This window comes from Rhipicephalus sanguineus, unplaced genomic scaffold, assembly GCF_013339695.2.
Source record: "Rhipicephalus sanguineus isolate Rsan-2018 unplaced genomic scaffold, BIME_Rsan_1.4 Seq1059, whole genome shotgun sequence".
Lineage (NCBI taxonomy): Eukaryota > Metazoa > Arthropoda > Arachnida > Ixodida > Ixodidae > Rhipicephalus > Rhipicephalus sanguineus.
The window spans coordinates 209-9050 of NW_023614248.1; the positions used below are offsets into that span (position 1 = coordinate 209).

Here is an 8842-nt window from a genome sequence, read left to right on the forward strand (position 1 = left end):
CAAAAGTTAAGTTTCCAGGTGATCCTGCTGTCAGAGATAATGATCAGTAGAGGCCGGATTTTTAGGCACTAAAAAATCTCGTTTTAGGCGCCAAAAATAGGCAGGCAAAACAACGTTTTAGGCTTTCAAAATAGTAAATAATAAATTTTCACATAAATACAAATAACTTGAAACGATCGATAGAGCTCGCGCACGTACTTCAAGACGTGCGCGAGCTCTATCTACGAAAGTAAAACAGAAATGTTATCGCTTAAGATGGCACATGCGTTAAACAGTTGAACATATCCGTGCAGTTTGCTTTCTCCCGCACGGTTCGCAGAACACTGTCTCTCCCGTGTTCTGCACGGTGAGTCAAGGTTCCACTGTCGAATCAACACACTCCTGGGTGTCTTCTCGGCATGAATGAGAAGGGCAGAGCACAAGCAGATAGCCAGATCGCTAAAACACCAGACGGAAGGGATTCCTGCCAAGGGCGTCCGCAGAACTTTTCGCAGGGGGGTGCGCATCCGTGCCGGGGGCATCCAGCACTGGCAGGAGCTCTTTCACTCCGTGACATGACCGGCAAGATTAGTCAATAGTGAAACATGCAAAGTTGACTGGCAAGGCGAAAGGTCATTTCCCACGGATATGCGGGACCTGAGTGTGCTAATCATGCAAGCTGTGTAGCTTATTGCTACTGCATAGAAAAATATTATCCGGAATTCCAAGGGGGGGGGGGGGGTGCAGCTGCCCCCCTTGCACCCCTCTCCGGACGCCTATAAAATTTTCCTCCTATTATCCGGGTCGAATCGCGTAGAGCCAATTTATACCCTGCCAGTGAATCACTCGCGTAACCAGGGGGGAGGGGGTTCAACCCCCCCCCCCCGAAGCTTTTCAGTTTTGCATGCGTATATATGCACGTATGATAATAATAATATCTGGGGTTTTACGTCCCAAAACCACGATATGATTATGAGAGACGCCGTAGTGGAGGGCTGCGGAAATTTCGACCATCTGGTGTTCTTTAACGTGCACCTAAATCTAAGCACACGGGCCTCTACCATTTCTATATACACGTATGCATACAAGCGCACTCACGATCGAACATACAGAGTATGGTTGAAAACCGCCCCCCCCCCTCCCTTCCGAAAAAAAAAATTCTGGCTACGCTGATGCAGTGAACACCTTACAACCCAAGCAACATTTTATCCTTGGCAAAATGTCGGCCTGACGTCGCTGGCCAACTGCACTGTCGTTGGCCCAACCTTGGCACCCGATGTAGGGCCGGTCTCGGGGATTGACATTGGCCTCATGTGGGCCTGCGTCGGCACCCAATGTAGGCCCGTCCACCGTGGCCGACGAGGCCGAGTGCATGCCGCTCGCGGGTTGACTAATGCCCGACCTTACATAAGCGTCGATTTACCGACGGCCGTGGGTCAGTTGCGGACGTTTTTCGCTAGTATTGCTCTGCTTTTTTTTTCTTATTTTTTGTGCGTGTTCTAACAAAACGCATCAATTGTTTTTCTGGTGTGTTGATGCGTGTCGTATTTAATGTGAACGGGCAGTTTATAGAGGCGTTTAACTCTATCTGAATTAATTACGGGCAGAGTGCACATGTAAGACGGAATTAAACGCCTCTAATGGTCTGCACTTGTTAACGTGTTAATACGTAACACACAATAAAAGAAAGACGTGAATATAAGTTTTCTCTCTTTAGATCTTTATTTTTCAATTGTATAGATGCACTAATTTTCCATGCAACATTGGTCGCACGGAGCGTTTGCATCAGCCCTTGTGCAACGCAACCGTACAGTCCATGTGATCACGGCATGATAACGCTGACATATATAAATATAAAGACGGACGGCATTCCTGTTGGATCGGCTCCCTTCTTTCGGCCACTTCTCGTGCTCTTGGCCCTGTGCGCAGATGCGACGTTTTACCGTCGAGATGTGAGACTTGCATTTTTCTTCTGTCGGGAAAAACTGAAAGAAACAACAATGAATAATACTGTGAGAAAGGTAGACTATTTACTTGACCAGTTGCACAGACATGTCGCGTCTAGAAACTCTATTCACACAACTAAACAAAATAATTTTGTCGCTGCACAAATAAGAAAAACACTGCACTTACAATAAATGCGAGTGTGCTGAAATTCCGAGAAGTGCTTCAAGCTCCACAGCGCACAAACTAGATAATATGTGGAGAGAGGATGGATCGAGGTTTTCGTTGTTGGCTATGTCACTGGAAAACAAATGGTACAATAAATAGATTAATGAGAAAACTTCAAAGCAGCCGCGGGCCAGTCACATATTGTGCAGTCGGCATTTACAGCACACCTGCGACCAAATTCAATGTGAAAAGCGATTGCGTGAGACTTTCATAACCAAGCATACATCTTACCAGAGTTCTTTTCAGTTGGCGAGAGCAGCGCAGCACGCTATTCACACTACAGTCCTTGTTGCAGGGTTCCCTAGAGAAAACGGCAAAATATGTCACGGTCTTACAATAAGATGCCACAAATAAAAAACAAGAAAATCTGACATATTTGCCGGTCAACGAAGTCTTGGATCCACGGACAAATATAACCGCCGTTCGCCTGAACATTTCTGATCTGCCAGCTAGAAGAGACGACCAGATTGACGCATCAATTGTGCAAATAAAATTTGATTTTGTCGCTAGACAAAACTCACCATGCGATACAGCGAGGAAATAAAATGCCACTTACGAGTTCGCTTCAAGTCCTCGGCAATGGGAGAAGGCCGCCTCCAGGATCAAGGCAAACGAAATGCCTCTGAGTGCTTGCCTTGCCCGTCTCTGTGCAGTGTGCACTGTGCAGTGTTTCAGCACGTCCTCGCTCGAAAGAGCTACAATTTGGCGGGAACTGACGCATGGAGCTTGCTCCCCTCCCCAGCGCTGTGGCAAAGAAAAAAAAGAAAACGCGAGAGGTGCGGGGTCCGGCGCCCCGCTATGGTAGCGAGACGCGCTTTTACAATCCCGACCAAGTCCAGCCGGCCACTGCAGCGCCGCGGCGCGGTCACGGCTTGAACTATTACGAGCGCGCGAAGCTAGGTGCTTTTTTGACGACCGCGCGCGGCCTAGGCACCGAAATGCGCGAACGTCCCTAGCTGTTTTAGTCCCTAGAGTGCCGCTCCTGCAGTGAGTCCATGGTTGCAGATAGCAGCAGCGTCGCGTGTTGTGTGGAAGGGAAAGCCTCGGATATCAACATTCCTTTTTCCGTGGAACATACGAACGTCGGAAAAAAGCTCGGTCGCTGTCGGGCCCGCCATCATTCGATGTTGTTGCGTGTGAGGAGGTCTTTGCCATTTGTTACGTGTCCATCTGCCATGCACACGAGCATGCGGTCATTTCGATGGCAAAGTCGGTATGAACGCGATGTGTGCTTCTTGTTTTGTGAACTCTCATTGCTATGAGATAACCAGCCGGCGTCGTTGTGCCCTGTATTGAGGCTTCTTTTCGCAACGTGTAAACGACTGCAAACGGCAAGCGACTGCATCGGCAGCTTCCAGTTGTTTACGGACGAGTACGTACTGTACATACATGCCAATTATGTAAGTAAATTATGTTAGAGTGTTCTGCGGCAAACACGATCCGCAATCGTTTCCTTGCCGTTCAGCAGGCTGTAGTGTGGCAACAGGCTGTAGCCGCGGACGGGTTATTGCGTCGCTGCTTCCAATCATTTGTGCTTGGTCGTTTAATTTCGCCTGGAAAGCCAGTGCGAATGCATTGTGCGCTGTTTTGTTGAACTCCCGTTATTAAAAGCAAACTGGTCTGTGCCTTGATCAACGAGACATCGTCAATACTTCCTTTTGGGCAGGTTGGTTCATTGTTGACGAGTAACCGCGCGAACACACCCACTATGGCAGTGGTTCTGAACTGGGTGTCCACGGACCCCAACGGGTCCGCGACACTCATAAAAAAAAAAAAAAAAAAAAAACTTTTTGGAGGCTGACTATACCCTGCGACAGCGGCCCCTTTTCATTTGTGGTATGCTTCGCCGCGTAAAACTTCTGCACTGCGGCAAAGCTAACCTATAATTCCACTTCTTTATCAGATGGCTTCAAAGCTTCTGTTGCAGTTGTCTTCGGCATATGTGCGCGAGCACACTTACTCTAGCTTTCAATATTTGAAGAACAAACATTGCCAAAAAAGAGGTTGAAGGTGGCTGCACACAGCACAGCTTGTTAACAAGCTGTTGACATCGAATCAGCGTGGCACATTACTCTGACCATGCTTTGCCAGGGAGAAATAAAAGCCACCTGTTTCAGCTGCACGTTGTGTTAATTTATTACTCTGACCCTTTGTCTCTCACTGCAAGGGGTTCCCAGATCATCCATGGCTGATAACCACTGCACTAGAGACGACACGGACACACTAGCGCTGACGTACAACTGGATTAAAGGGGCCCTGGATAGCCTTTTCATCTGTAAACTGCAGCACCGTAGTGCGTGTAATGCTGAATACTGAGGTGAATGCAAAAAGAATGATCGAAATCAGTGCATTCCATAGTTCGAGAAGAAGCAATGAAAACTGCACGCTTAATTTGTGTCGCAGGGCCCCTTTGATGGCAGAATGACACACCTTATATATGCCAGAGTGAAGCATGGGAAAAAGAAGAGGGATGCAAAACAAGGCTTAACACACAAAAACATGATTTTTATTTTCCTTTGAGATCCAAGATGTAACAGCTGCATCCAGAAGATGAAACTCAGCATTAAAGAGGGCAAGAGATGGTGCTAATGCACTTATCAATTGTCTTAATATGATAGGCTTCTAAACTGATACGTGCAGTGCTGCCTTCACTCCTATCGCAAACTGTCGTCCCTTTAAACCGGGCCACACATTTTGCTCACTCGGACTCACCAACAAATGGTGATTGACAAAGCGCCCAGTTCCTCCAACGTAGAACATCCCACATGACATGGGAATGCAATACGCCACCCCTGTGGAACACTTGACCAACAGCGTTTTGTGGTTCTTCCAGCATCCACATTTACTGGTGTTGCAAATGCATGGCCACAGCTTTCCCACCTTATTAGGAGTAGACAAACAAATTGTGACACCGTGCCTACTTCTCATCTTCTTAAGATAGTGGGAAACTATATGAACGTATTGTACAACCTCTGGTCTAAGGGTCTTCCGGTGAACCTTCGCAGTTGCACATCCTGTTCCACGTTTCAATTTTTAGTGGAGGGTTTCAGGAAGAGCAGTCAAGACTGAGTTTGGGAACCCTGCAGCCGAAAGCATATTTGGTTCTCAAAATTGGGCACCATTTGATGTGGGCACGATTTTTTAGAGCAGATTCCAGGCACACCAAAGCTGTAGCTCTCTTATTTGTCTTAAAATGTGCTGAATCAAAGGGAAGCAATCCCTTCTTAGCCCTCGGGTAGTAGCCCCAGCAAGCATGTCCTTTGCAGGATCTCTTGAGGTCTAAAAACCGTAAAACCGAACATTCTCGAAGTTCATGGGTAAAATGCAACCCAAGTACTTGTGAGCTAAAAACATGAAACTTCACCTACTGTACAGGGGTAGGTGAAGTTGGTAGTTGCTGCATGAGTACAGAGCACCAACTCATCTGAGAGAGTTGCTATGCAGTTGCCACCTACTACGTAATTGCATGTACAGAAACAATTGTGTTGAATAAGCGATAGATAAATAAGATTTGTTTGATTTTTTTTTTTATATATAAATGCAGTGTGCCTGAAATTTTAAACCAGGTGTTAGTATAGGGATTCTAACAGAATGTTGACCATTGTCGCAGGGATCTCTTGGAGGCAGATAAAGTTATGCAAACATAATAGCAGTCCTATATGCACTCTTGCTTTATGAATTACTTTGGTAAATAAATGTGCTTTCTGTGTATACCTGTATGTACTTCCAGGAGCTGCTGCACTGTGTGCCATTTATTCAGGCCTGCGTTGAGTACTAGCATTGAGAAGTGAATGTTTGCGCACACTTAGACACCATTGTGTGTTTCAATGGTTACATGTCTATGCACAGAGTCAGTGTTCCTACAACTAGTATATCAATAAATGGACAAGTTCAGTTGCCCGCAAAGTAAGCGCATTGCAGACCATTTTGCCACATGCCTTGTGGAAAGTTATCAAGTCTCACAGAGCGAATTATTACGGTTACCTACTTAGCGTTATGTTTTTATTTTATCTACTGCGCGGCCTTTGCTGCGGTTCTGCATTCAATTTTGGCGGCTGCTGCCGATGATGATACTGACGATGCAACCAAAGAACTCTCCTTCGCAGGTTGCACGCGTCGTGATCCCATGCCGCAATAATGAATAAAGTTATAACGTAAAAAAGCCAAGGAGAAATAATATAGAACTCGAGTGGTATGATTGTTCAGGCTGCTGCAGTGCATTGTTCTGGCAGCGCTTTTGCAAAGCACCATCTACTTCCGTGGAAGGGAAAGCGTCATGGCGGCTTCCTGTTTCGTCGCGCAAGGTTTTTCAATACGGACTCTCAACAAACTTTCGCGATTCTTATACGTCGAACGCATCCTCCCTCGTGAAAAATCTGGACTGAAGTGACCGCATTGATGAAGACAAACATCTATAGCTCGGAACTTTGCCTCGTTTCGCCCATGGGTAAGTTGTGAACCATTCAGCTGATGCCGGCGTTTCTGCAGCTTACGACGCATGCACAACGGTTCGAAATGCTAACGCAAAGGCTTGTGTACGCTATTCTAAAACTGCCTATTTTATTAGCTCGGTACGCTTTGTTGCTGTTGTGCTACATATCCTCACGCGATCTACTAATTGTTAACGGTTTTCTAACGATATGATGTCTGGCTAGTCGCCAGTGACTGCTTTCGTGACTGATTTGCAACGGCAGTATCTCTCGCAAGCGAACGTTGGTAGCGCAAAAAATTAAGCAAAATACGTCGCATCCAAACTACTTTTTCGCCGTTATAACAGACAGGACAAAGAATGGAGCAAACCACCGAAAAAATCGCAGGTGCGTGTCGCCGTAAAAAGAAAGACAAAGGAAAACTTTTGGCTGGGACTGAACGCTATGCTCATTTGCCAGCGTTCGTGCATCTGGCTCTAAAGTCCGCTGTTCATGGAAAAGCGCAGGCTGTTAATAAAAATGGAGAGGCGGAGATAAGTGTCTCAGAGCTGTGTCTTCGTAATAAATTAAATGGACCCCAGTTTCCTTTTTAACACCGTTTATTCACAGTAACTTATCTTGTACATACTGCAGTCGGTGAAAGTGGCAGGAAGGGCAAAATTAAAACAAAAGGACATGTATTGGCAAATGAATAAAGCAAGCACAATTTGCACGTTTTTTAGTTAGCCAAGTACACACAAAAGTATGCCACTATTAACAAGACTACCATGTTCTGGAAAGGCACAAAAAGCAGTGCTTTCTGTTCACTGTTGAAAGTGAATAAAACAGGAGACCACCGTTTTAAGATTAATAAAATGGTGCTTTAGACAGGAGGAAGTGAAGATGACGAACGTTCTTGTACTTCGTCTTAAGCACCATGTTATTCTCTTTCATAATGCTCCAAACAATCCAATAAGCATACTGGCGACACTCACTGGTGGTGTTATGATTGCGATGGGCATTATTTGAATAATATTGGCCCCTTTTGGACCATTTTTAGCCTATAGCTATGTTTCCTGAAATACGTGCCCTCACACTGTGCATGCAATAGAGCTGCTGTACAGTGCTTACAGATTGAAATCCAGCATGAAAACTGTTAGTATTGCAATTGGTGTGCACAATACTTCACAATAACTACATCATGCAGTTACAGGTCTGGCTGCTGAAGGTTACGTCGGCTGTGATGTTAGTGTTCTAGTCGAAATTACGCCGATGTGACACAAAATCGAGACAATGGAAACAAAATTATATGATTTTTTAGCCCTAAATTGTCGAATTTCAATTCATGAGAACTTTACTGCGTAAATTCAGGAAAATGCGATATATCATACCACCATCTGAAAGCTATTTCGGTTATTCACAGGATGTGGTGTGTTCTGTAAATAACCAAAATTATTATCTGCAATCTCATGTATGTGCTATTACAGCATTGAAATTTTAATTCTTGAATGCTAGCTCATACTTCATGCAAATTATTCACACACAAAATATTAGGAAGAACGAGAATTATGATTGTTACCAGCATTTACACAGTGTTTGCCATGACACAGATGTCTGTTACAATCAAGGCTTCTTTTGCCGCAGGTTGCAAAGGAAAAAGGGTGTAAAAGGTGGCAATGAATCCGCACATGAAGCTGGCTCACAAGCTAAGCCTCCGCTAAAGAGGTCCACTAAGCAAGCATTTTAAATATTGCTAATAAAACATTTTGTTCTGTCTTCATCTACCTAACATTTGGTCATGTTTGGTGTTCCTTTAATTTTCCTGTATCATAAAAGTGCAGCAGGCCATGGACAGAATTCAGATCATCTCCCAAACGCATTGCATTGTGATAGCCGCTGCATAACTCTGCACTTGCTTATTTTTCATGCTCGCAAGTAGAATAGCTTGTGAAACTAATGAATGACACTACTGTATACAGTCATGGACAAAACCATGCAAGACCTTTGGTAGGCACTACTGGTCTGCTGACTTAAAGACTTTGTCACTTTCTTCAGCAATTATGCCAAGCAGTTTCAAGCTGTTATTTTCTCATGTGTTTAGATTTATTCTGTAATCTTTAATAGACCTGCATAGCTACACATGGCGGAGGTTTACTGGGAGTCACAAAATCTAGAGGTTTGCAGGCATGGAATGGAACCAGCTCATGCACAATGTGGCAAATTGGATGTGGTGAATGATGTAGCAGGCAGCTCCTGAATTATTTTTGAGTTCCTCGTGTTTC

General features: G+C 44.9%; 2 long non-coding RNA genes across 2 annotated transcripts; one reads left to right on the plus strand and one right to left on the minus strand.

The window, feature by feature from the left end:
* Positions 1 to 1692: 1692 nt before the first annotated feature.
* On the minus strand, positions 1693 to 2884 carry LOC125756494 (uncharacterized). Its single transcript, XR_007414551.1, has 4 exons — positions 2708 to 2884; positions 2383 to 2600; positions 2113 to 2318; positions 1693 to 1964 (listed from the first exon to the last, which is right to left on the minus strand). It is a non-coding gene; the product is annotated as an uncharacterized LOC125756494 (long non-coding RNA).
* A 3486-nt stretch (positions 2885 to 6370) lies between these two features.
* Positions 6371 to 8349, plus strand: LOC119375981 (uncharacterized). The gene is made up of 2 exons (XR_005180476.2): positions 6371 to 6598; positions 8205 to 8349. It is a non-coding gene; the product is annotated as an uncharacterized LOC119375981 (long non-coding RNA).
* Positions 8350 to 8842: the final 493 nt, after the last annotated feature.